This window comes from Salmo trutta, chromosome 34 (assembly GCF_901001165.1).
Source record: "Salmo trutta chromosome 34, fSalTru1.1, whole genome shotgun sequence".
Taxonomy (NCBI): domain Eukaryota; kingdom Metazoa; phylum Chordata; class Actinopteri; order Salmoniformes; family Salmonidae; genus Salmo; species Salmo trutta.
The window spans coordinates 16,719,018-16,743,029 of record NC_042990.1 but is presented as its reverse complement, the minus strand read 5'-3'; the positions used below and the strand labels follow the sequence as shown (position 1 = coordinate 16,743,029).

The following is a 24,012-nucleotide window of genomic DNA, read 5'->3' as shown; positions in this document are numbered from 1 at the left end:
GAGGATCAAAAAAGGGGAAAAAATTGATAAGCATGAGATGGCACTTATGGAGGCTGAGAGGATAAGATGGAGAAAGGTGTTGACACGTCTGACTGCTATTGTGCAGTCTCTGGCAATTAGAAATCTGGCACTAAGGGGACACACAGAAACACTGTACTCTCCATCAAATGGACATTTCCTCAAAGAGGTTGAACTGATGGCACAATTTGATCCAGTCATGAAAGAGCACCTTAACCGTGTCCAAAAAGGGACCTTGAGTCACACCACCAGCTACCTTGGCCACCAAATACAGAATGAACTCATTGATTTGTTGAGTAGCAAGGTCATTTCAATAATGGTGAGTGACATCAAGCTGGCAAAATTCTTTATCCTTCTAGATTGCACCTCAGATGTCAGCCACATAGAACAGTTGTGATTAGAATTGTGTCACTGAAGGAGGAGCCCCACATAAAGGAACATTTTATGGTTTTTTTGGAGACAGAGGAGTCCACAGGCCAACATTTGGCATCACTGATTCTCAAAAGATTAGAGGAGGTAAAAATTCATTTTGAGGACTGCAGCGGACAGTCTTATGATAATGGGGCCAACTATGAGAGACAAAAACAAAAGATTAGAGGAGGTAAAAATTCATTTTGAGGACTGCAGCGGACAGTCTTATCATAATGGGGCCAACATGAGAGACAAAAACAAAGGTGTCCAAGCCAGACTCCTGGAAATGAATCCAAGTGCTCTATTTGTGCCATGTGGGGCTCACACATTGAACCTGGTTGTGGCTGATGCTGCTAAAAGTTCTGTCGATGCCACAGGTTACTTTGGCATCTTACACAAACTGTACACCTTGTTCTCAGCCTCCACACAGTGATGGGCCATCCTGAAAAAACATGTGGACATTACTTTGAAGATGTGGACTGAGACAAGGTGAGAGAGTAAAGTTAAGAGTGTAGAGCCACTGAGGTATCAGGCAGCAGCAGTGAGAGAGGCACTGATTGAGGTGAGGGATTAAACCAAAGACCCTGTGATAAAGTTTGAGGCCCAGTCCTTGTCAGAGGAGGTGTGATCATATTGCTTCAGCATCTGTACAGTGGTGTGGTATTACATCTTGAGCCAGATCCAACATGTGAGCAAGCTGATGCAGTCTCCCAGTATGCATGTGGATGTTGCAGTCAGTCTTCTCAGAAAGACAGAGAGAGGTCTCAGCAACTACAGGGCAACAGGCTTTATGACGGCACAAACGTCAGCCAAGGATATTTGCGAGGGTATGAATGTAGAGGCCGTTCTACAAAAAAAAAGGCTGAGCTCCACAAAGCGGCACTTTTCATACAAATCATTTGATGAGCCTTTTGAGTGATGCCCTGAAGAAGCTGGAGGTGACATTTTTCAATGTCGTTGTTGATGCTGCAACCTCAGCCCTTCAGGAAAGATTTTGGAGTGCTGTCAGCCTTCCAAAGTCTCTCAAATGAGGAGCTGACAGAACAATGTGAGGCCCTTAGTATGACACTTCACTATAAAGAACACTCAGACTTGGATAGCAGAGAGCTTGCACAGGAACTGAAGAACTCGCCTGACTTGCCATCGAAGACCATGACCCTGCTTGAGCTGCTGATATTTATACTCAAAAGGGAGCTCTCAGAATTTATCTTACTCTTCCAGTGACCGTAGCTGAAGTAGAAAGGAGCTTTTCAAAGCTGAAGCTCATCAAATCCTACCTGAGGTCCACCATGTCACAGGAAAGCCTTAGTGGCCTTGCTGTCATCAGTATTAAACATGCAATTGCTGGGCAGATTTCTTATGATGTAATTGATGACTTTGCATCAAGGAAGGCAGAAAGGTCAGGGTTTAGATGGCAGTTGTGCAATTTAGTTTGTGTTTCTTGTTTGAAGTGCAATAGTGTAATAATCAGGTTCTCTTCTTTATAAGTGTGTTATTCTATTTGTGTATTTCTGTGATATAGGATTTGTGCAATTTAGTTTTATTTGTGTTTTTTTGTTAGCGATAGGGTAATAGTGTAAATTCGATTCTCTTATTTGTATTTATGTACTACAATTTGTTTCTATTTGTCTTTGTTACTTCTTTTTGATATTTATGAGTCTTATATTTTTATATATTTTTATAAACTCAGCAAAAAAAGAAACGTCCCTTTTTCAGTACCCTGTCTTTCAAAGAATTCGTAAAAATCCAAATAACTTCACAGATCTTCATTGTAAAGGGTTTAAACACTGTTTCCCATGCTTGTTCAATGAACCATAAACAATTAATGAAACATAAACAATTAATGAACATGCACCTGTGGAACGGTCGTTAAGACACTAACAGCTTAGGCAATTAAGGTCACAGTTATGAAAACTTAGGACAGTAAAGAGGTCTTTCTACTGACTCTGAAAAACACCAAAAGAAAGATACCCAGGGTCCCTGCTCATCTGTGTGAACGTGCCTTAGGCATGTTGCAAGGAGGCATGAGGACTACAGATGTGGCCAGGGCAATAAATTGCAATGTCTATACTGTGAGACACCTAAGACAGCGCTACAGGGAGACAGGATGGACAGCTGATCGTCCTCGCAGTGGCAGACCACGTGTAACAACACCTGCACAGGATCGGTACATCAGAATATCATACCTGCGGGACAGGTACAGGATGACAACAACAACTGCCCGAGTTACACCAGGAACGCACAATCCCTCCATCAGTGCTCAGACTGTCCGCAATAGGCAGAGAGAGGCTGGACTGAAGCGGGATCGATTTGGAGGTGGAGGGTCCGTCATGGTCTGGGGCGGTGTGTCACAGCATCATCGGACTGAACTTGTTGTCATTGCAGGCAATCTCAACGATGTGCGTTACAGGGAAGACATCCTCCTCCCTCATGTGGTACCCTTCCTGCAGTCTCATCCTGACACGACCTTCTAGCATGACAATGCCACCAGCCATACTGCTCGTTCTGTGCGTGATTTCCTGCAAGTCAGTGTTCTGCCATGCTCAGCGAAGAGCCCGGATCTCAATCCCATTGAGTTCGTCTGGGACCTGTTGGATCGGAAGGTGAGGGCTCGGGCCATTCCCCCAAGAAATGTCTGGGAACTTGCAGGTGCCTTGGTGGAAGAGTGGGGTAACATCTCACAGCAAGAACTGACAAATCTGGTGCAGTCCATGAGGAGGAGATGCACTGCAGTACTTAATGCAGCTGGTGGCCACACCAGATACTAACTGTTACTTTTGATTTTGACCCCTCCTTTGTTCAGGGACACATTTTTCCATTTCTGTTAGTCACATGTCAGTGGAACTTGTTCAGTTTATGTCTCGGTTGTTGAATATTGTTATGTTCATACAAATATTTACATGTTAAGTTTGCTGAAAATGACAGTGAGAGGACGTTTCTTTTTTTGCTGAGTTTAGTTTTAAATGTTATGATTATTAATTTGTGTTGTTCCAAATGTCTGAATAAAAATGTTTGTTTTTTTTGGTGGTAGGGGGTTCACCCAGGGAGCCATACAAGCTAGAACCGCCACTGCCGGCCCTGATTCACCATTAGTTCAACTGTTAATTTAAACGAAGAAAATAATAGTAAGAAAAAGTAATAATAAAAAAGATTTACAGTATATATTAGATATGTACTATGTTTATATACAGTGCTTTCGGAGAGAATTCAGATCCCTTGACTTTTTCCACATTTTGTTACATTACAGCCTTATTCTAAAATTGAGGGGGGAAAAACTACTTAATCAACCTACAAACTACACCGTAATGACAAACCAAAACAGGTTTTTAGACTTTTGCATGTAGGTATATATTTTTTAAAAAGCATCACATTTACATAAGTATTCAGAACCTTTACTCAGTACTTTGTTGAAGCACCTTTGGCAGCGATTACAGCTTCGAGTCTACTTGGGTATGACATTACAAACTTGGCCCACCTGTATTTAGGGAGTTTCTCCCATTTTTCTCTGCAGATCATCTCAAGCTCTGTCAGGTTGGATGGGGTACGTCGCTGCACAGCTATTTTCAGGTCTCTCCAGACATGTTCGATCGGGTTCAAGTCTGGGCTCTGGGTGGGCCACTCAAGGACATTCAGCGACTTGTCCTGAAGCATCTCCTGTGTTGTCTTGGCTGTGTGCTTAGGGTGGATGTCCTGTTGGAAGGTGAACCTTCGCTCCAATATAAGGTATTGAGAGCTCTGGAGCAGGTTTTCATCAAGGATCTCGCTGTACTTTGCTCTGTTCATCTTTGCCTTGACCCTGACTAGTCTCCCAGTCCCTGCCGCTGAAAAACATCCCCACAGCATGATGCTGAAACCACCATGCTTCATTGTAGGGATGGTGTCAGGTTTCCTCCAGACATGATGCTTGGCATTCAGGCCAAAGAGTTCAATCTTGGTTTCATCAGACCAGAGAATCTTGTTTCTCATGGTCAGAGTCGTTAGGTGCCTTTTGTCAAACTCCAAGTGGGCTGTCATGGGCCTTTTACTGAGGAGTGGCTTCTGTCTGGCCTGATTGGTGGAGTGCTGCAGAGATGGTTGTCCTTCTGGAAGGTTCTCCCATCTTCACAGAGGAACTCTAGAACTCTGTCAGAGTGACCATCGGGTTCTTCCCTGACTAAGGCCCTTCTCCCCTGATTGCTCCAATGAAGTTGTATAAACATCTGAAGGATGATCAATGGAAACAGGATGAACCTGAGTGTCACGTCCTGACCAGTAAAAGGGGTTATTTATCATTGTAGTTTGGCCAGGGCGTGGCAGGGAGTGTTTGTTTTGTGTGTTTTGGTGTTTTTGGTTTAGGTTCTATGTTTTCTATTTCTATGTTTAAATCTAGATTTCTATTTCTATGTTGGGTTTTTGGTAGGACCTCCAATTAGAGACAGCTGGTTGTTGTTGTCTCTAATTGGAGGCCATATTTAGTTGAGGTTTGTTTCACTTGTGTTTTGTGGGTGGTTATTTCCTGTATAGTCTGTGCACCTTATGGGACTGCTTCGTCGTTTGTTTCTTTTGTTTAAGTGTTATTTCTAATAAATTAAGAAGATGAGCACTTTACCCTTGGTCCAATCCTTACGACGCTTATGACAGGACCACCCACCAAAAAAGGACCAAGCAGCGGAAGAAGGAGCAGCAGGAGAAATATTTGGAGTCGTGGACATGGGACGAGATCTTAGACGGAAAGGGACCCTGGAGGCAGGCTGGGGAGTACCGGCGACCGAGGGAGGAACTGGAGGCAGCAAAGGCAGAGCGGCGCTATTATGAGGAGCTGTATAGGCCCAAAGGCAAGTGCGAGAGGGGGGGGGGCACACGGAGAGTTGGGCAGAGTCAGGGTGGAGTCCTGAGCCAACTCCCCGTGCTTACCGTGGGGAGCGGGTGACGAGGAGAGCACCGAGCTACGCAGAAATGCGCACGGTGTCGCCCATACGCACGCACAGTCCGGTGTGGCCAATAAGGGTTCCGCAGCGTTGCCGGGCGAGAGTTGGCCGGCAGCCAGGGAGAAGTGCTCCGGCGCAGCGCATCTGGCCACCAGTGTGTCTCCTCGGTCCAGCTTACCCTGCGCCTGCTCTACGCACGGCAGCCCTCACTCTCCAGCACAGCCCAGTTCGCCCTGTGCCAGTGCTCCGCCCGTGCCGGGCTACAGTGACCACTCAGCCGGGACGGGGTGTGCCAGCCCTGCCGGTGCACCTCCACGGCCCAGTGTGCCCCGTGCCCGCTCTGCGCACCCATTCTCCTGTAAGTCTCCCCAGTCCGGGGAGACCGGGCCCAGCTCCCACAGGAGGCCTCCAGCGACGCTCCCCAGCCCGGGGCCTCCAGCGACGCTCCTCAGCCCGGGGCCTCCAGCGACGCTCCTCAGCCCGGGGCCTCCAGCGACGCTCCTCAGCCCGGAGCCTCCAGCGACGCTCCTCAGCCCGGAGCCTCCAGCGACGCTCCCCAGCCCGGAACCTCCAGCGACGCTCCCCAGCCAGGAGCCTCCAGCGACGCTCCTCAGCCCGGAGCCTCCAGCGATGCTCCTCAGCCCGGAGCCTCCAGCGACGCTCCTCAGCCGGGGGCCTCCAGCCTCGCTCCTCAGCCCGGGGCCTCCAGCGACGCCCCTCAGCCCGGGGCCTCCAGCGTCGCCCCTCAGCCGGGGCCTCCAGCGACGCCTCTCAGCCCGGGGCCTCCAGCGACGCCTCTCAGCCCGGGGCCTCCAGCGACGCCTCTCAGCCCGTGGCCTCCAGCGACGGCTCTCAGCCCGGGGCCTCCAGCTTCGCCCCTCAGCCCGGGGCCTCCAGCGACGCCTCTCAGCCCAGAGTCTTCTGAACGGGAGCTACGCCCAGAGCTATAGCCACCTCCATAGTGGGAGGATTGGGAAGGGGGGGTGTAGCACAGGGACCGTCATTGATGGTGGCCACCCTCCCTTCCCTCCCTTTAAGTTTGGGGTTGTTTTTGTGGGGTTTTTGTTTTTGAGGTGCATTTGGGGTCAGCACCTTTATTGTTATTATGGGGTATTGTGTGTAGATTGCTTAGAATTTTTTTAGCAATTTCAGTATAAGGCTGTAACATAAAATGTGGAAAAGTATTTTTTTTTACTGCAACTGCCAACCGCCGGAGGAATCAGGAGCCCGCTCTCAGTGACTGTAGACAGCCTGCTGCCTCTGCTAATTGTCAGATGGAGAGGAGAGGAGCTAGGGGGCCCACGTGGGTAACTGGGGGGCCCTATATTGATTGGGTAACTGATTAATATAATAAAGTATACTGAACAAAAATATAAACAACATCTAACAATTTAAAAGATTTGACTGAGTTACAGTTCATATAAGGAAATCATTCAATTGAAATAAATTAATTATGCCCTTGTCATAGGCGTCGCTGAAAGGGGACCAAAGCGCAGCGGGTATAGTGCTCATCTTCTTTTATTATCGTAATAAAGTGAACACTTAAACAAAAATAACAAACCCACAATCAACAGTTCCGTAAGGTTCTCAGACTATACAGGAAACAACCACCCACAAACCCAAAGTAAAAAACAGGCTGCTTAAGTATGGCTTCCAATCAGAGACAACTAACGACACCTGCCTCTGATTGGAAACTATACTCGGCCACACATGGAAAAAGAAACATAGAAATAGATAACTAGAACCAAAATCCCCTAGAACCAAAAAAACCCAAAACACACAAAACAAACACCCCCTGCCATGCCCTGACCATACTACAATGACAAATGACCCCTTTACTGGTCAGGACGTGACAGCCCTAATCTATGGATCAAATCAAATTGTATTTGTCACATGAACCGAAATCAACAGGTGTAGGTAGACCTTACAGTGAAATGCTTGCTTACAAACCAACAATGCAGTTTTAAGAAAAATGTGTTTAGTAAAAGGATTGATAAAAATAACAAATAGTTAAAGAGCAGCAGTAGAATAACAGTAGTGAGGCTATATACAGGGGGTACCGGTACAGAGTCAATGTATGGGGGCACAGGTTTGTCGAGGTAATATGTCCAGTTGAAGTCGGAAGTTTACATGCACCTTAGCCAAATACATTACATTCAGTTTTTCACAATCCCTGACATTTAATCCCAGTAAAAATTCCCTCTCTTATGTCAGTTAGGATCACCACTTTATTTTAAGAAAGTGAAATGTCAGAATAATAGTAGAGAGAATGATTTATTTCAGCTTTTATTTATTTCATCACATTCCCAGTGGGTCAGAAGTTTACATACACTCAATTAGTATTTGGTTGCATTGCCTTTAAATTGTTTAACTTGGGTCAAACACTTCAGGTAGCCTTCCACAAGCTTCCCACAATAAGTTGGGTGAATTTTGGCCCATTTCTCCTGACAGAGCTGGTGTAACTGAGTCAGGTTTGTAGGCCTCCTTGCTCGCACACGCCATTCAGTTCTGCCCACAAATTGTCTATAGGATTGAGGTCAGTGCTTTGTGATGGCCACTCCAATACCTTGATTTTGTTGTCCTTATGCCATTTTGCCACAACTTTGGAAGTATGCTTGGGGTCATTGTCCATTTGGAAGACCCAAATGGACAAAGCTTTAACTTTCTGACTGATGTCTTGAGATGTTGCTTCAATATATCCACATCATTTTCCTCCCTCCTGATGCCATCTATTTTGTGAAGTGCATCAGTCCCTCCTGCAGCAAAGCACCCCCATAATATGATGCTGCCACCCCCGTGCTTCACGGTTGTAAAATGGTGTTCTTCGGCTTGCAAGCCTTCCCCTTTTTCCTCCTAACATAACGATGCTCATAACGATACATACGATGTATGTAAACTTCTGACCCACTGTAATTGTGATAAAGTGAATGATAAGTGAAATTATCTGTCTGCAAACAATTGTTGGAATAATGGCTTGTGTCATGCACAAAGTAGATGTTCTAACCGACAAGCTATAGTTTGTCAACAAGAAGTTTGTGGAGTGGTTGAAAAACAAGTTTTAATGACTCCAACCTAAGTGTTTGTAAACTTCCGACTTTAAGTGTACATGTACACTACCGTTGAAAAGTTTGGGGTCACTTAGAAATTCCTTGTTTTTTACAGGTGGTCTGTGGTTTGAGGCCGGTTGTACGTAATGCCAAATTCTCAAAAATGATGTTGGAGGCGGCGTATGGTAGAGAAATTAACTTTAAATTATCTGGCAACAACACTGGTGGACATTCCTGCAGTCAGCTTGCCAATTGAACACTGCCTCAAGTTGAGACATCTGTGGCATTTTGATGTGTGACAAAACTGCACATTTTAGACTTGCATTATATTGTCCCCCAACACAAGGTGCACCTGTGTAATGACCATGCTGTTTAATCAGCTTCTTAATATGCCACACCTGTAAGGTGGATGGATTATCTTGGCAAAGGAGAAGTGCTCACCAACAGGGTTGTAAAAACATGTAATTTTTATTCAACCACAGGAGCCCGCTATCAATGTTGAAAATACACTAGAGAGCATAATTTGGCTACAAAGGATCAATAGTTTCAAAAAATTACTGTGGATAAACTTTTATCACAAGCGCATACAGGTAACTGTCAACATTAAGGGAAAATCAACATAAAGTTTCTTAAAAGGGTGTTGGGCCACCATAAACTGCCAGAACAGCCTCAATGCGCCAAGGCAGGGATTCTTCAAGTGGACCTACAGTGGGGGAAAAAAGTATTTGATCCCCTGCTGATTTTGTACATTTGCCCACTTACAAAGAAATGATCAGTCTATAATTTTAATAGTAGGTTTATTTGAACAGTGAGAGACAGAATAACAACAAAAAAATCCTGAAAAACGCATGTCAAAAATGTTATAAAATGATTTGCATTTTAATGAGAGAAATAATTATTTGACTCCTCTGCAAAACATGACTTAGTACTTGGTGGCAAAACCCTTGTTGGCAATCACAGAGGTCAGATCTTTCTTGTAGTTGGCCACCAGGTTTGCACACATCTCAGGAGGGATTTTGTCCCACTCCTCTTTGCAGATCTTCTCCAAGTCATTAAGGTTTCGAGGCTGATGTTTGGCAACTCGAACCTTCATCTCCCTCCACAGATTTTCTATGGGATTAAGGTCTGGAGACTGGCTAGGCCACTCCAGGACCTTAATGTGCTTCTTCTTGAGCCACTCCTTTGTTGCCTTGGCCGTGTGTTTTGGGTCATTGTCATGCTTGAATACCCATCCACGACCCATTTTCAATGCCCTGGCTGAGGGAAGGAGGTTCTCACCCAAGATTTGACGGTACATGGCCCCGTCCATCGTCCCTTTGATGCGGTGAAGTTGTCCTGTCCCCTTAGCAGAAAAACACCCCCAAAGCATAATGTTTCCACCTCCATGTTTGACGGTGGAGATGGTGTTCTTGGGGTCATAGGCAGCATTCCTCCTCTTCCAAACACGGCGAGTTGAGTTGATGTCAAAGAGCTCCATTTTGGTCTCATCTGACCACAACACTTTCACCAGTTGTCCTTTGAGTCATTCAGATGTTCATTGGCAAACTTCAGACGGGCATGTATATGTGCTTTCTTGAGCAGGGGGACCTTGCGGGCGCTGCAGGATTTCAGTCCTTCACGGCGTAGTGTGTTACCAATTGTTTTCTTGGTGACTATGGTCCCAGCTGCCTTGAGATCATTGACAAGATCCTCCCGTGTAGTTCTGGGCTGATTCCTCACCGTTCTCATGATCATTGCAACTCCACGAGGTGAGATCTTGCATGGAGCCCCAGTCCGAGTGAGATTGACAGTTCTTTTGTGTTTCTTCCATTTGCGAATAATCGTACCAAATGTTGTCACCTTCTCACCAAGCTGCTTGGCGATGGTCTTGTAGCCCATTCCAGCCTTGTGTAGGTCTACAATCTTGTCCCTGACATCCTTGGAGAGCTCTTTGGTCTTGGCCATGGTGGAGAGTTTGGAATCTGATTGATTGATTGCTTCTGTGGACAGGTGTCTTTTTTACAGGTAACAAGCTGCAGTTAGGAGCACTCCCTTTAAGAGTGTGCTCCTAATCTCAGCTCGTTACCTGTATAAAAGACACCTGGGAGCCAGAAATATTTCTGATTGAGAGGGGGTCAAATACTTATTTCCCTCATTAAAATGCAAATCAATTTATAATATTTTTGACATGCGTTTTTCTGGATTTTTTTTGGTTGTTATTCTGTCTCTCTGTAACGGTCTGGGCGTAGTGGGTGCGGAGTCAGGCGCAGGAGACAGAACGTACAGGTAGGCGCTTTATTACGCACAATGAACAAGCGTGCCGCGCACAAAATACAATGCCCAATACAACAGGAGAATCCCACACAGAAACACAATGGGAAAATAAGTTAAGCCCGCACAAAGAGCAGGCGGGCCTACCGGCTTAAATAGCCCAACTAACACACTAAACAAGAAACAGGTGATACTGATTAGACAAAACAAACAAAAAAGGAAAAAGAGATCGTTGGCAGCTAGTAGGCCGGTGATGACGACCGGCGAGCGCCACCCGGACAGGGAGAGGAGCCACCTTCGGTAGCACTCTCACTGTTCAAATAAACCTACCATTAAAATTATAGACTGATCATTTCTTTGTCATTGGGCAAACGTACAAAATCAGCAGGGGATCAAATACATTTTTCCCTTACTGGCCTATGGACTAAGCTACATGAGGTTTGCGACTATGATACAAAAAAAGGCGCAAAGGCATTGTTTCTTGCCCTATGCTGGGCATCATTCACAAGTGATAATATATAATTCAAAAGTGATAGGCTAATATTGTCACCCATCAGACTATTCTTGATTTGATCTTGTCTTTACATATAAAAATAACAGTGGTGGAAAAAGTACTCAATTGTCATACTTTGTTGGGAGAGTTGGGAGAGCGTTAGACTGAAGATCTAAAGGTCCCTGGTTCGATCCGGGGTTTCGGCATTAGATGTTGTTCCTTCTTTATGTTCTGCTTTGGCTTTGAGGAAAGTTCCCACAGCTGTGTTTGTGGGCCTGAATCGTGTGTGCTACGCTGCTCCTGTGAATCTAAGTAATGTGTTTCTTTTCATGTGAAATTGTGACCTCAGTCTCACATGAAAGTTGCTTGTGATTGTTACATGACAGTAGGTTGTCCTAAGAGAAAGCTGCATGAAGTGTGAACTGGAGCTTTCTTGTTTCCTCAAAAAGAAAGTGTTTTTGGAGAATGTGGGCATCAATCCCACTACCTCTAACATGCTAAGCAAGCACTCTACCATTTGAGCCAATTTCCCAGTTGTGTGGAATTGCCACTATGAGCAACCAAGAGGGTCCAGTCTTGTCAGGCTATGCTGTTGGTGGACTTGTTAGTGTACACGCCAGCACTTGCAGATGCTCGGTGCATCTCAACAATTGTGCTGCGTAGCTAGTGGCTGGTTAACTCAGTTGGTTAGAGCGTGGTGCTAATAACGCCAAGGTCATGACTTTGATCCCCATTCTGGCCATTGATTATATTTTGAGTGTGAAAATTGTGAGTCACTTGCATGTGTATCGTCATGAGTGTCACAGAATGAATCTTAGAAGCTAGCTGAAATAGCTCAGTTGGGAGAGTGTTAGACTGAACATCTAAAGGTCCCTGGTTTGATCCAGGGTTTTGGCATTAGATGTTGTCCCTTCTTTGTGTTCTGCTTTGGCTTTGAGGAAAGTTCCCACAGCTGTGTTTGTGGGCCTGAATCTTGTGTGCTACTCTGCTCCTGTGAATGTAAGTTATGTCTTTCTTTTTCATGTGAAATTGTGACCTTAGTCTGACATGAAAGTTGCTTGTGATTGTTACATGACAGTAGGTTTTCGTAAGAGAAAGCTGCATGAAGTGTGAACTGGAGCATTCTTGGATCCTCAAAAAGAAAGCATTTTTGGAGAATGTGGGCATCGATCCCACTACCGCTCGCATGCTAAGCAAGCACTCTACCATTTGAGCTAATACCCCAGTTGTGTGAAATTGCCACTATGAGCAACCAAGAGGGTCCAGTCTTGTCAGGCTATGCTGTTGGTGGACTTGTTAGTGTACACGCCAGCACTTGCAGATGCTCGGTGCATCTCAACAATTGTGCTGCGTAGCTAGTGGCTGGTTAGCTCAGTTGGTTAGAGCGTGGTGCTAATAACGCCAAGGTCGTAGGTTTGATCCCCATAGTGGTCATCGATTATATTTTGAGTGTGAAAATTGTGAGTCACTTGCATGTGTATCGTCATGAGTGTCAAAGAATGAATCTTAGCAGCTAGCCGAAATAGCTCAGATGGGAGAGCGTTAGACTGAAGATCTAAAGGTCCCTGGTTTGCTCCAGCGTTTTGGCATTAGATGTGGTCCCTTCTCTGTGTTCTGCTTTGGCTTTGAGGAAAGTTCCCACAGCTGTGTTTGTGGGCCTGAATCGTGTGTGCTATGCTGCTCCTGTGAATGTAAGTAATGTCTTTCTTTTTCATGTGAAATTGTGACCTTAGTCTGACATGAAAGTTGCTTGTGATTGTTACATGACAGTAGGTTTTCGTAAGAGAAAGCTGCATGAAGTGTGAACTGGAGCATTCTTGGATCCTCAAAAAGAACGTGTTTTAGGAGAATGTGGGCATCAATCCCACTACCTCTCGCATGCTAAGCAAGCACTCTACCATTTGAGCTAATTCCCCAGTTGTGTGGACTTGCCACTATGAGCAACCAAGAGGGTCCAGTCTTGTCAGGCTATGCTGTTGGTGGACTTGTTAGTGTACACGCCAGCAATTGCAGATGCTCGGTGCATCTCAACAATTGTGCTGCGTAGCTAGTGGCTGGTTAGCTCAGTTGGTTAGAGCGTGGTGCTAATAACGCCAAGGTCTTGGGTTCGATCCCCATACTGGCCATCGATTATATTTTGAGTGTGAAAATTGTGAGTCACTTGCATGTGTATCGTCATGAGTGTTTGTGGGCCTGAATCGTGTGTGCTATGCTGCTCCTGTGAATGTAAGTAATGTCTTTCTTTTTCATGTGAAATTGTGACCTTAGTCTGACATGAAAGTTGCTTTTGATTGTTACATGACAGTAGGTTTTCGTAAGAGAACGCTGCATGAAGTGTGAACTGGAGCATTCTTGGATCCTCAAAAAGAATGTGTTTTTGGAGAATGTAGGCATCGATCCCACTACCTCTCGCATGCTAAGCAAGCACTCTACCATTTGAGCTAATTCCCCAGTTGTGTGGACTTGCCACTATGAGCAACCAAGAGGGTCCAGTCTGGTCAGGCTATGCTGTTGGTGGACTTGTTAGTGTACACGCCAGCAATTGCAGATGCTCGGTGCATCTCAACAATTGTGCTGCGTAGCTAGTGGCTGGTTAGCTCAGTTGGTTAGAGTGTGGTGCTAATAACGCCAAGGTTGTGGGTTTGATCCCCATACTGGCCATCGATTATATTTTGAGTGTGAAAATTGTGAGTCACTTGCATGTGTATCGTCATGAGTGTTTGTGGGCCTGAATTGTGTGTGCTACGCTGCTCCTGTGAATTTAAGTAATGTCTTTCTTTTTCATGTGAAATTGTGACCTTAGTCTGACATGAAAGTTGCTCGTGATTGTTACATGACAGTAGGTTTTCGTAAGAGAAAGCTGCATGAAGTGTGAACTGGAGCATTCTTGGATCCTCAAAATGAATGTGTTTTTGGAGAATGTGGGCATCGATCCCACTACCTCTCGCATGCTAAGCAAGGACTCTACCATTTGAGCTAATTCCCCAGTTGTCTGGACTTGCCACTATGAGCAACCAAGAGGGTCCAGTCTGGTCAGGCTATGCTGTTGGTGGACTTGTTAGTGTACACGCCAGCAATTGCAGATGCTCGGTGCATCTCAACAATTGTGCTGCGTAGCTAGTGGCTGGTTAGCTCAGTTGGTTAGAGCGTGGTGCTAATAACGCCAAGGTCGTGGGTTAGATCCCCATACTGGCCATCGATTATATTTTGAGTGTGAAAATTGTGAGTCACTTGCATGTGTATCGTCATGAGTGTCACAGAATGAGTCTAAGCTGCTTGCCGAAATAGCTCAGTTGGGAGAGCGTTAGACTGAAGATCTAAAGGTCCCTGGTTCGATCCTGGGTTTCGGCATTAGATGTTGTCCCTTCTTTGTGTTCTGCTTTGAGGAAAGTTCCCACAGCTGTGTTTGTGGGCCTGAATCGTGTGTGCTACGCTGCTCTTGTGAATGTAAGTAATGTCTTTCTTTTTCATGTGAAATTGTGACCTTAGTCTGACATGAAAGTTGCTTGTGATTGTTACATGACAGTAGGTTTTCGTAAGAGAAAGCTGCATGAAGTGTAAACTGGAGCATTCTTGGATCCTCAAAAAGAACGTGTTTTTGGAGAATGTGGGCATCGATCCCACTACCTCTCGCATGCTAAGCAAGCACTCTACCATTTGAGATAATTCCCCAGTTGTCTGGACTTGCCACTATGAGCAACCAAGAGGGTCCAGTCTTGTCAGGCTATGCTGTTGGTGGACTTGTTAGAGTAAACGCCAGCAATTGCAGATGCTCGGTGCATCTCAACAATTGTGCTGCGTAGCTAGTGGCTGGTTAGCTCAGTTGGTTAGAGCGTGGTGCTAATAACGCCAAGGTCTTGGGCTCGATCCCCATACTGGCAATCGCTTATATTTTGAGTGTGAAAATTGTGAGTCACTTGCATGTGTATCGTCATGAGTGTTTGTGGGCCTGAATCGTGTGTGCTATGCTGCTCCTGTGAATGTAAGTAATGTCTTTCTTTTTCATGTGAAATTGTGACCTTAGTCTGACATGAAAGTTGCTTTTGATTGTTACATGACAGTAGGTTTTCGTAAGAGAAAGCTGCATGAAGTGTGAACTGGAGCATTCTTGGATCCTCAAAAAGAATGTGTTTTTGGAGAATGTGGGCATCGATCCCACTACCTCTCGCATGCTAAGCAAGCACTCTACCATTTGAGCTAATTCCCCAGTTGTCTGGACTTGCCACTATGAGCAACCAAGAGGGTCCAGTCTGGTCAGGCTATGCTGTTGGTGGACTTGTTAGTGTACACGCCAGCAATTGCAGATGCTCGGTGCATCTCCACAATTGTGCTGCGTAGCTAGTGGCTGGTTAGCTCAGTTGGTTAGAGCGTGGTGCTAATAACGCCAAGGTCGTGGGTTCGATCCCCATACTGGCCATCGATTATATTTTGAGTGTGAAAATTGTGAGTCACTTGCATGTGTATCGTCATGAGTGTTTGTAGGCCTGAATCGTGTGTGCTATGCTGCTCCTGTGAATGTAAGTAATGTCTTTCTTTTTCATGTGAAATTGTGACCTTAGTCTGACATGAAAGTTGCTTTTGATTGTTACATGAGAGTAGGTTTTCGTAAGAGAAAGCTGCATGAAGTGTGAACTGGAGCATTCTTGGATCTTCAAAAAGAATGTGTCTTTGGAGAATGTGGGCATCGATCCCACTACCTCTCGCATGCTAAGCAAGCACTCTACCATTTGAGCTAATTCCCCAGTTGTCTGGACTTGCCACTATGAGCAACCAAGAGGGTCCAGTCTGGTCAGGCTATGCTGTTGGTGGACTTGTTAGTGTACACGCCAGCAATTGCAGATGCTCGGTGCATCTCAACAATTGTGCTGCGTAGCTAGTGGCTGGTTAGCTCAGTTGGTTAGAGCGTGGTGCTAATAACGCCAAGGTCGTGGGTTCGATCCCCATACTGGCCATCGCTTATATTTTGAGTGTGAAAGTTGTGAGTCACTTGCATGTGTATCGTCATGAGTGTCACAGAATGAGTCTCAGCAGCTAGCCGAAATAGCTCAGTTGGGAAAGCGTTAGACTGAAGATCTAAAGGTCCCTGGTTCGATCCCGGGTTTCGGCATTAGATGTTGTCCCTTCTTTGTGTTCTGCTTTGAGGAAAGTTCCCACAGCTGTGTTTTTGGGCCTGAATCGTGTGTGCTACGCTGCTCTTGTGAATGTAAGTAATGTCTTTCTTTTTCATGTGAAATTGTGACCTTAGTCTGACATGAAAGTTGCTTGTGATTGTTACATGACAGTAGGTTTTCGTAAGAGAAAGCTGCATGAAGTGTGAACTGGAGCATTCTTGGATCCTCAAAAAGAATGTGTTTTTGGAGAATGTGGGCATCGATCCCACTACCTCTCGCATGCTAAGCAAGCACTCTACCATTTGAGCTAATTCCCCAGTTGTGTGGACTTGCCACTATGAGCAACCAAGAGGGTCCAGTCTTGTCAGGCTATGCTGTTGGTGGACTTGTTAGTGTACACGCCAGCAATTGCAGATGCTCGGTGCATCTCAACAATTGTGCTGCGCAGCTAGTGGCTGGTTAGCTCAGTTGGTTAGAGCGTGGTGCTAATAACGCCAAGGTCGTGGGTTCGATCCCCATACTGGCCATCGATTATATTTTGAGTGTGAAAATTGTGAGTCACTTGCATGTGTATCGTCATGAGTGTTTGTGGGCCTGAATCGTGTGTGCTACGCTGCTCCTGTGAATTTAAGTAATGTCTTTCTTTTTCATGTGAAATTGTGACCTTAGTCTGACATGAAAGTTGCTCGTGATTGTTACATGACAGTAGGTTTTCGTAAGAGAAAGCTGCATGAAGTGTGAACTGGAGCATTCTTGGATCCTCAAAAGAATGTGTTTTTGGAGAATGTGGGCATCGATCCCACTACCTCTCGCATGCTAAGCAAGCACTCTACCATTTGAGCTAATTCCCCAGTTGTCTGGACTTGCCACTATGAGCAACCAAGAGGGTCCAGTCTGGTCAGGCTATGCTGTTGGTGGACTTGTTAGTGTACACGCCAGCAATTGCAGATGCTCGGTGCATCTCAACAATTGTGCTGCGCAGCTAGTGGCTGGTTAGCTCAGTTGGTTAGAGCGTGGTGCTAATAACGCCAAGGTCGTGTGTTCGATCCCCATACTGGCCATCGATTATATTTTGAGTGTGAAAATTGTGAGTCACTTGCATGTGTATCGTCATGAGTGTTTGTGGGCCTGAATCGTGTGTGCTACGCTGCTCTTGTGAATGTAAGTAATGTCTTTCTTTTTCATGTGAAATTGTGACCTTAGTCTGACATGAAAGTTGCTTGTGATTGTTACATGACAGTAGGTTTTCGTAAGAGAAAGCTGCATGAAGTGTGAACTGGAGCATTCTTGGATCCTCAAAAAGAATGTGTTTTTGGAGAATGTGGGCATCGATCCCACTACCTCTCGCATGCTAAGCAAGCACTCTACCATTTGAGCTAATTCCCCAGTTGTGTGGACTTGCCACTATGAGCAACCAAGAGGGTCCAGTCTTGTCAGGCTATGCTGTTGGTGGACTTGTTAGTGTACACGCCAGCAATTGCAGATGCTCGGTGCATCTCAACAATTGTGCTGCGCAGCTAGTGGCTGGTTAGCTCAGTTGGTTAGAGCGTGGTGCTAATAACGCCAAGGTCGTGGGTTCGATCCCCATACTGGCCATCGATTATATTTTGAGTGTGAAAATTGTGAGTCACTTGCATGTGTATCGTCATGAGTGTTTGTGGGCCTGAATCGTGTGTGCTACGCTGCTCCTGTGAATTTAAGTAATGTCTTTCTTTTTCATGTGAAATTGTGACCTTAGTCTGACATGAAAGTTGCTCGTGATTGTTACATGACAGTAGGTTTTCGTAAGAGAAAGCTGCATGAAGTGTGAACTGGAGCATTCTTGGATCCTCAAAATGAATGTGTTTTTGGAGAATGTGGGCATCGATCCCACTACCTCTCGCATGCTAAGCAAGCACTCTACCATTTGAGCTAATTCCCCAGTTGTCTGGACTTGCCACTATGAGCAACCAAGAGGGTCCAGTCTGGTCAGGCTATGCTGTTGGTGGACTTGTTAGTGTACACGCCAGCAATTGCAGATGCTCGGTGCATCTCAACAATTGTGCTGCGCAGCTAGTGGCTGGTTAGCTCAGTTGGTTAGAGCGTGGTGCTAATAACGCCAAGGTCGTGGGTTCGATCCCCATACTGGCCATCGATTATATTTTGAGTGTGAAAATTGTGAGTCACTTGCATGTGTATCGTCATGAGTGTTTGTGGGCCTGAATCGTGTGTGCTACGCTGCTCCTGTGAATGTAAGTAATGTCTTTCTTTTTCATGTGAAATTGTGACCTTAGTCTGACATGAAAGTTGCTTGTGATTGTTACATGACAGTAGGTTTTCGTAAGAGAAAGCTGCATGAAGTGTAAACTGGAGCATTCTTGGATCCTCAAAAAGAATGTGTTTTTGGAGAATGTGGGCATCGATCCCACTACCTCTCGCATGCTAAGCAAGCACTCTACCATTTGAGCTAATTCCCCAGTTGTCTGGACTTGCCACTATGAGCAACCAAGAGGGTCCAGTCTGGTCAGGCTATGCTGTTGGTGGACTTGTTAGTGTACACGCCAGCAATTGCAGATGCTCGGTGCATCTCAACAATTGTGCTGCGTAGCTAGTGGCTGGTTAGCTCAGTTGGTTAGAGCGTGGTGCTAATAACGCCAAGGTCGTGGGTTCGATCCCCATACTGGCCATTGATTATATTTTGAGTGTGAAAATTGTGAGTCACTTGCATGTGTATCGTCATGAGTGTCACAGAATGAGTCTAAGCAGCTAGCCGAAATAGCTCAGTTGGGAGAGCGTTAGACTGAAGATCTAAAGGTCCCTGGTTCGATCCCGGGTTTCGGCATTAGATGTTGTCCCTTCTTTGTGTTCTGCTTTGAGGAAAGTTCACACAGCTGTGTTTGTGGGCCTGAATCGTGTGTGCTACGCTACGCTGCTCTTGTGAATGTAAGTAATGTCTTTCTTTTTCATGTGAAATTGTGACCTTAGTCTGACATGAAAGTTGCTTGTGATTGTTACATGACAGTAGGTTTTCGTAAGAGAAAGCTGCATGAAGTGTAAACTGGAGCATTCTTGGATCCTCAAAAAGAATGTGTTTTTGGAGAATGTGGGCATCGATCCCACTACCTCTCGCATGCTAAGCAAGCACTCTACCATTTGAGCTAATTCCCCAGTTGTGTGGACTTGCCACTATGAGCAACCAAGAGGGTCCAGTCTTGTCAGGCTATGCTGTTGGTGGACTTGTTAGTGTACACGCCAGCAATTGCAGATGCTCGGTGCATCTCAACAATTGTGCTGCGCAGCTAGTGGCTGGTTAGCTCAGTTGGTTAGAGCGTGGTGCTAATAACGCCAAGGTCGTGGGTTCGATCCCCATACTGGCCATCGATTATATTTTGAGTGTGAAAATTGTGAGTCACTTGCATGTGTATCGTCATGAGTGTTTGTGGGCCTGAATCGTGTGTGCTACGCTGCTCCTGTGAATGTAAGTAATGTCTTTCTTTTTCATGTGAAATTGTGACCTTAGTCTGACATGAAAGTTGCTCGTGATTGTTACATGACAGTAGGTTTTCGTAAGAGAAAGCTGCATGAAGTGTGAACTGGAGCATTCTTGGATCCTCAAAATGAATGTGTTTTTGGAGAATGTGGGCATCGATCCCACTACCTCTCGCATGCTAAGCAAGCACTCTACCATTTGAGCTAATTCCCCAGTTGTGTGGACTTGCCACTATGAGCAACCAAGAGGGTCCAGTCTGGTCAGGCTATGCTGTTGGTGGACTTGTTAGTGTACACGCCAGCAATTGCAGATGCTCGGTGCATCTCAACAATTGTGCTGCGCAGCTAGTGGCTGGTTAGCTCAGTTGGTTAGAGCGTGGTGCTAATAACGCCAAGGTCGTGGGTTCGATCCCCATACTGGCCATCGATTATATTTTGAGTGTGAAAATTGTGAGTCACTTGCATGTGTATCGTCATGAGTGTTTGTGGGCCTGAATCGTGTGTGCTACGCTGCTCTTGTGAATGTAAGTAATGTCTTTCTTTTTCATGTGAAATTGTGACCTTAGTCTGACATGAAAGTTGCTTGTGATTGTTACATGACAGTAGGTTTTCGTAAGAGAAAGCTGCATGAAGTGTAAACTGGAGCATTCTTGGATCCTCAAAAAGAATGTGTTTTTGGAGAATGTGGGCATCGATCCCACTACCTCTCGCATGCTAAGCAAGCACTCTACCATTTGAGCTAATTCCCCAGTTGTCTGGACTTGCCACTATGAGCAACCAAGAGGGTCCAGTCTGGTCAGGCTATGCTGTTGGTGGACTTGTTAGTGTACACGCCAGCAATTGCAGATGCTCGGTGCATCTCAACAATTGTGCTGCGCAGCTAGTGGCTGGTTAGCTCAGTTGGTTAGAGCGTGGTGCTAATAACGCCAAGGTCGTGGGTTCGATCCCCATACTGGCCATCGATTATATTTTGAGTGTGAAAATTGTGAGTCACTTGCATGTGTATCGTCATGAGTGTTTGTGGGCCTGAATCGTGTGTGCTACGCTGCTCCTGTGAATGTAAGTAATGTCTTTCTTTTTCATGTGAAATTGTGACCTTAGTCTGACATGAAAGTTGCTTGTGATTGTTACATGACAGTAGGTTTTCGTAAGAGAAAGCTGCATGAAGTGTGAACTGGAGCATTCTTGGATCCTCAAAAAGAATGTGTTTTTGGAGAATGTGGGCATCGATCCCACTACCTCTCGCATGCTAAGCAAGCACTCTACCATTTGAGCTAATTCCCCAGTTGTCTGGACTTGCCACTATGAGCAACCAAGAGGGTCCAGTCTGGTCAGGCTATGCTGTTGGTGGACTTGTTAGTGTACACGCCAGCAATTGCAGATGCTCGGTGCATCTCAACAATTGTGCTGCGTAGCTAGTGGCTGGTTAGCTCAGTTGGTTAGAGCGTGGTGCTAATAACGCCAAGGTCGTGGGTTCGATCCCCATACTGGCCATTGATTATATTTTGAGTGTGAAAATTGTGAGTCACTTGCATGTGTATCGTCATGAGTGTCACAGAATGAGTCTAAGCAGCTAGCCGAAATAGCTCAGTTGGGAGAGCGTTAGACTGAAGATCTAAAGGTCCCTGGTTCGATCCCGGGTTTCGGCATTAGATGTTGTCCCTTCTTTGTGTTCTGCTTTGAGGAAAGTTCCCACAGCTGTGTTTGTGGGCCTGAATCGTGTGTGCTACGCTGCTCTTGTGAATGTAAGTAATGTCTTTCTTTTTCATGTGAAATTGTGACCTTAGTCTGACATGAAAGTTGCTTGTGATTGTTACATGACAGTAGGTTTTCGTAAGAGAAAGCTGCATGAAGTGTGAACTGGAGCATTCTTGGATCCTCAAAAAGAATGTGTTTTTGGAGAATGTGGGCATCGATCCCACTACCTCTCGCATGCTAAGCAAGCACTCTACCATTTGAGCTAATTCCCCAGTTGTGTGGACTTGCCACTATGAGCAACCAAGAGGGTCCAGTCTTGTCAGGCTATGCTGTTGGTGGACTTGTTTGTGTACACGCCAGCAATTGCAGATGCTCGGTGCATCACAACAATTGTGCTGCGCAGCTAGTGGCTGGTTAGCTCAGTTGGTTAGAGCGTGGTGCTAATAACGCCAAGGTCGTGGGTTCGATCCCCATACTGGCCATCGATTATATTTTGAGTGTGAAAATTGTGAGTCACTTGCATGTGTATCGTCATGAGTGTTTGTGGGCCTGAATCGTGTGTGCTACGCTGCTCCTGTGAATGTAAGTAATGTCTTTCTTTTTCATGTGAAATTGTGACCTTAGTCTGACATGAAAGTTGCTCGTGATTGTTACATGACAGTAGGTTTTCGTAAGAGAAAGCTGCATGAAGTGTGAACTGGAGCATTCTTGGATCCTCAAAATGAATGTGTTTTTGGAGAATGTGGGCATCGATCCCACTACCTCTCGCATGCTAAGCAAGCACTCTACCATTTGAGCTAATTCCCCAGTTGTGTGGACTTGCCACTATGAGCAACCAAGAGGGTCCAGTCTGGTCAGGCTATGCTGTTGGTGGACTTGTTAGTGTACACGCCAGCAATTGCAGATGCTCGGTGCATCTCAACAATTGTGCTGCGCAGCTAGTGGCTGGTTAGCTCAGTTGGTTAGAGCGTGGTGCTAATAAAGCCAAGGTCGTGTGTTCGATCCCCATATTGGCCATCGATTATATTTTGAGTGTGAAAATTGTGAGTCACTTGCATGTGTATCGTCATGAGTGTTTGTGGGCCTGAATCGTGTGTGCTACGCTGCTCTTGTGAATGTAAGTAATGTCTTTCTTTTTCATGTGAAATTGTGACCTTAGTCTGACATGAAAGTTGCTTGTGATTGTTACATGACAGTAGGTTTTCGTAAGAGAAAGCTGCATGAAGTGTAAACTGGAGCATTCTTGGATCCTCAAAAAGAATGTGTTTTTGGAGAATGTGGGCATCGATCCCACTACCTCTCGCATGCTAAGCAAGCACTCTACCATTTGAGCTAATTCCCCAGTTGTGTGGACTTGCCACTATGAGCAACCAAGAGGGTCCAGTCTGGTCAGGCTATGCTGTTGGTGGACTTGTTAGTGTACACGCCAGCAATTGCAGATGCTCGGTGCATCTCAACAATTGTGCTGCGTAGCTAGTGGCTGGTTAGCTCAGTTGGTTAGAGCGTGGTGCTAATAACTCCAAGGTCGTGGGTTCGATCCCCATACTGGCCATTGATAATATTTTGAGTGTGAATATTGTGAGTCACTTGCATGTGTATCGTCATGAGTGTCACAGAATAAGTCTAAGCAGCTAGCCGAAATAGCTCAGTTGGGAGAGCGTTACACTGAAGATCTAAAGGTCCCTGGTTCGATCCCGGGTTTCGGCATTAGATGTTGTCCCTTCTTTGTGTTCTGCTTTGAGGAAAGTTCCCACAGCTGTGTTTGTGGGCCTGAATCGTGTGTGCTACGCTGCTCCTGTGAATGTAAGTAATGTCTTTCTTTTTCATGTGAAATTGTGACCTTAGTCTGACATGAAAGTTGCTTGTGATTGTTACATGACAGTAGGTTTTCGTAAGAGAAAGCTGCATGAAGTGTAAACTGGAGCATTATTGGATCCTCAAAAAGAATGTGTTTTTGGAGAATGTGGGCATCGATCCCACTACCTCTCGCATGCTAAGCAAGCACTCTACCATTTGAGCTAATTCCCCAGTTGTGTGGACTTGCCACTATGAGCAACCAAGAGGGTCCAGTCTGGTCAGGCTATGCTGTTGGTGGACTTGTTAGTGTACACGCCAGCAATTGCAGATGCTCGGTGCATCTCAACAATTGTGCTGCGCAGCTAGTGGCTGGTTAGCTCAGTTGGTTAGAGCGTGGTGCAAATAAAGCCAAGGTCGTGTGTTCGATCCCCATATTGGCCATCGATTATATTTTGAGTGTGAAAATTGTGAGTCACTTGCATGTGTATCGTCATGAGTGTTTGTGGGCCTGAATCGTGTGTGCTACGCTGCTCTTGTGAATGTAAGTAATGTCTTTTTTTTTCATGTGAAATTGTGACCTTAGTCTGACATGAAAGTTGCTTGTGATTGTTACATGACAGTAGGTTTTCGTAAGAGAAAGCTGCATGAAGTGTAAACTGGAGCATTCTTGGATCCTCAAAAATAATGTGTTTTTGGAGAATGTGGGCATCGATCCCACTACCTCTCGCATGCTAAGCAAGCACTCTACCATTTGAGCTAATTCCCCAGTTGTCTGGACTTGCCACTATGAGCAACCAAGAGGGTCCAGTCTG

At 45.5% G+C, this 24,012-nt stretch overlaps 26 non-coding genes across 26 annotated transcripts; all 26 read left to right on the top strand.

The window, feature by feature from the left end:
• The first annotated feature begins 11,950 nt into the window (after window positions 1-11,950).
• On the top strand, window positions 11,951-12,023 carry trnaf-gaa (transfer RNA phenylalanine (anticodon GAA)). The gene has a single exon. It is a non-coding gene; the product is annotated as a tRNA-Phe (tRNA).
• A 463-nt stretch (window positions 12,024-12,486) lies between these two features.
• Window positions 12,487-12,560, top strand: trnai-aau (transfer RNA isoleucine (anticodon AAU)). Its single transcript has one exon. It is a non-coding gene; the product is annotated as a tRNA-Ile (tRNA).
• A 618-nt stretch (window positions 12,561-13,178) lies between these two features.
• trnai-aau (transfer RNA isoleucine (anticodon AAU)) lies at window positions 13,179-13,252 on the top strand. The gene has a single exon. It is a non-coding gene; the product is annotated as a tRNA-Ile (tRNA).
• A 461-nt stretch (window positions 13,253-13,713) lies between these two features.
• Window positions 13,714-13,787, top strand: trnai-aau (transfer RNA isoleucine (anticodon AAU)). The gene has a single exon. It is a non-coding gene; the product is annotated as a tRNA-Ile (tRNA).
• Window positions 13,788-14,248: 461 nt separating this feature from the next.
• trnai-aau (transfer RNA isoleucine (anticodon AAU)) lies at window positions 14,249-14,322 on the top strand. Its single transcript has one exon. It is a non-coding gene; the product is annotated as a tRNA-Ile (tRNA).
• Window positions 14,323-14,404: 82 nt separating this feature from the next.
• On the top strand, window positions 14,405-14,477 carry trnaf-gaa (transfer RNA phenylalanine (anticodon GAA)). The gene has a single exon. It is a non-coding gene; the product is annotated as a tRNA-Phe (tRNA).
• A 457-nt stretch (window positions 14,478-14,934) lies between these two features.
• Window positions 14,935-15,008, top strand: trnai-aau (transfer RNA isoleucine (anticodon AAU)). Its single transcript has one exon. It is a non-coding gene; the product is annotated as a tRNA-Ile (tRNA).
• A 461-nt stretch (window positions 15,009-15,469) lies between these two features.
• trnai-aau (transfer RNA isoleucine (anticodon AAU)) lies at window positions 15,470-15,543 on the top strand. Its single transcript has one exon. It is a non-coding gene; the product is annotated as a tRNA-Ile (tRNA).
• Window positions 15,544-16,004: 461 nt separating this feature from the next.
• trnai-aau (transfer RNA isoleucine (anticodon AAU)) lies at window positions 16,005-16,078 on the top strand. The gene has a single exon. It is a non-coding gene; the product is annotated as a tRNA-Ile (tRNA).
• Window positions 16,079-16,160: 82 nt separating this feature from the next.
• Window positions 16,161-16,233, top strand: trnaf-gaa (transfer RNA phenylalanine (anticodon GAA)). Its single transcript has one exon. It is a non-coding gene; the product is annotated as a tRNA-Phe (tRNA).
• Window positions 16,234-16,690: 457 nt separating this feature from the next.
• Window positions 16,691-16,764, top strand: trnai-aau (transfer RNA isoleucine (anticodon AAU)). The gene has a single exon. It is a non-coding gene; the product is annotated as a tRNA-Ile (tRNA).
• A 460-nt stretch (window positions 16,765-17,224) lies between these two features.
• On the top strand, window positions 17,225-17,298 carry trnai-aau (transfer RNA isoleucine (anticodon AAU)). The gene has a single exon. It is a non-coding gene; the product is annotated as a tRNA-Ile (tRNA).
• Window positions 17,299-17,759: 461 nt separating this feature from the next.
• Window positions 17,760-17,833, top strand: trnai-aau (transfer RNA isoleucine (anticodon AAU)). Its single transcript has one exon. It is a non-coding gene; the product is annotated as a tRNA-Ile (tRNA).
• Window positions 17,834-18,294: 461 nt separating this feature from the next.
• On the top strand, window positions 18,295-18,368 carry trnai-aau (transfer RNA isoleucine (anticodon AAU)). The gene has a single exon. It is a non-coding gene; the product is annotated as a tRNA-Ile (tRNA).
• Window positions 18,369-18,829: 461 nt separating this feature from the next.
• trnai-aau (transfer RNA isoleucine (anticodon AAU)) lies at window positions 18,830-18,903 on the top strand. The gene has a single exon. It is a non-coding gene; the product is annotated as a tRNA-Ile (tRNA).
• Window positions 18,904-18,985: 82 nt separating this feature from the next.
• On the top strand, window positions 18,986-19,058 carry trnaf-gaa (transfer RNA phenylalanine (anticodon GAA)). The gene has a single exon. It is a non-coding gene; the product is annotated as a tRNA-Phe (tRNA).
• Window positions 19,059-19,520: 462 nt separating this feature from the next.
• trnai-aau (transfer RNA isoleucine (anticodon AAU)) lies at window positions 19,521-19,594 on the top strand. Its single transcript has one exon. It is a non-coding gene; the product is annotated as a tRNA-Ile (tRNA).
• Window positions 19,595-20,055: 461 nt separating this feature from the next.
• Window positions 20,056-20,129, top strand: trnai-aau (transfer RNA isoleucine (anticodon AAU)). The gene has a single exon. It is a non-coding gene; the product is annotated as a tRNA-Ile (tRNA).
• Window positions 20,130-20,590: 461 nt separating this feature from the next.
• On the top strand, window positions 20,591-20,664 carry trnai-aau (transfer RNA isoleucine (anticodon AAU)). Its single transcript has one exon. It is a non-coding gene; the product is annotated as a tRNA-Ile (tRNA).
• Window positions 20,665-21,125: 461 nt separating this feature from the next.
• trnai-aau (transfer RNA isoleucine (anticodon AAU)) lies at window positions 21,126-21,199 on the top strand. The gene has a single exon. It is a non-coding gene; the product is annotated as a tRNA-Ile (tRNA).
• Window positions 21,200-21,281: 82 nt separating this feature from the next.
• On the top strand, window positions 21,282-21,354 carry trnaf-gaa (transfer RNA phenylalanine (anticodon GAA)). Its single transcript has one exon. It is a non-coding gene; the product is annotated as a tRNA-Phe (tRNA).
• A 457-nt stretch (window positions 21,355-21,811) lies between these two features.
• trnai-aau (transfer RNA isoleucine (anticodon AAU)) lies at window positions 21,812-21,885 on the top strand. The gene has a single exon. It is a non-coding gene; the product is annotated as a tRNA-Ile (tRNA).
• A 461-nt stretch (window positions 21,886-22,346) lies between these two features.
• Window positions 22,347-22,420, top strand: trnai-aau (transfer RNA isoleucine (anticodon AAU)). Its single transcript has one exon. It is a non-coding gene; the product is annotated as a tRNA-Ile (tRNA).
• Window positions 22,421-22,881: 461 nt separating this feature from the next.
• Window positions 22,882-22,955, top strand: trnai-aau (transfer RNA isoleucine (anticodon AAU)). Its single transcript has one exon. It is a non-coding gene; the product is annotated as a tRNA-Ile (tRNA).
• An 82-nt stretch (window positions 22,956-23,037) lies between these two features.
• trnaf-gaa (transfer RNA phenylalanine (anticodon GAA)) lies at window positions 23,038-23,110 on the top strand. Its single transcript has one exon. It is a non-coding gene; the product is annotated as a tRNA-Phe (tRNA).
• Window positions 23,111-23,567: 457 nt separating this feature from the next.
• Window positions 23,568-23,641, top strand: trnai-aau (transfer RNA isoleucine (anticodon AAU)). Its single transcript has one exon. It is a non-coding gene; the product is annotated as a tRNA-Ile (tRNA).
• The last annotated feature ends 371 nt before the right edge of the window (window positions 23,642-24,012 follow it).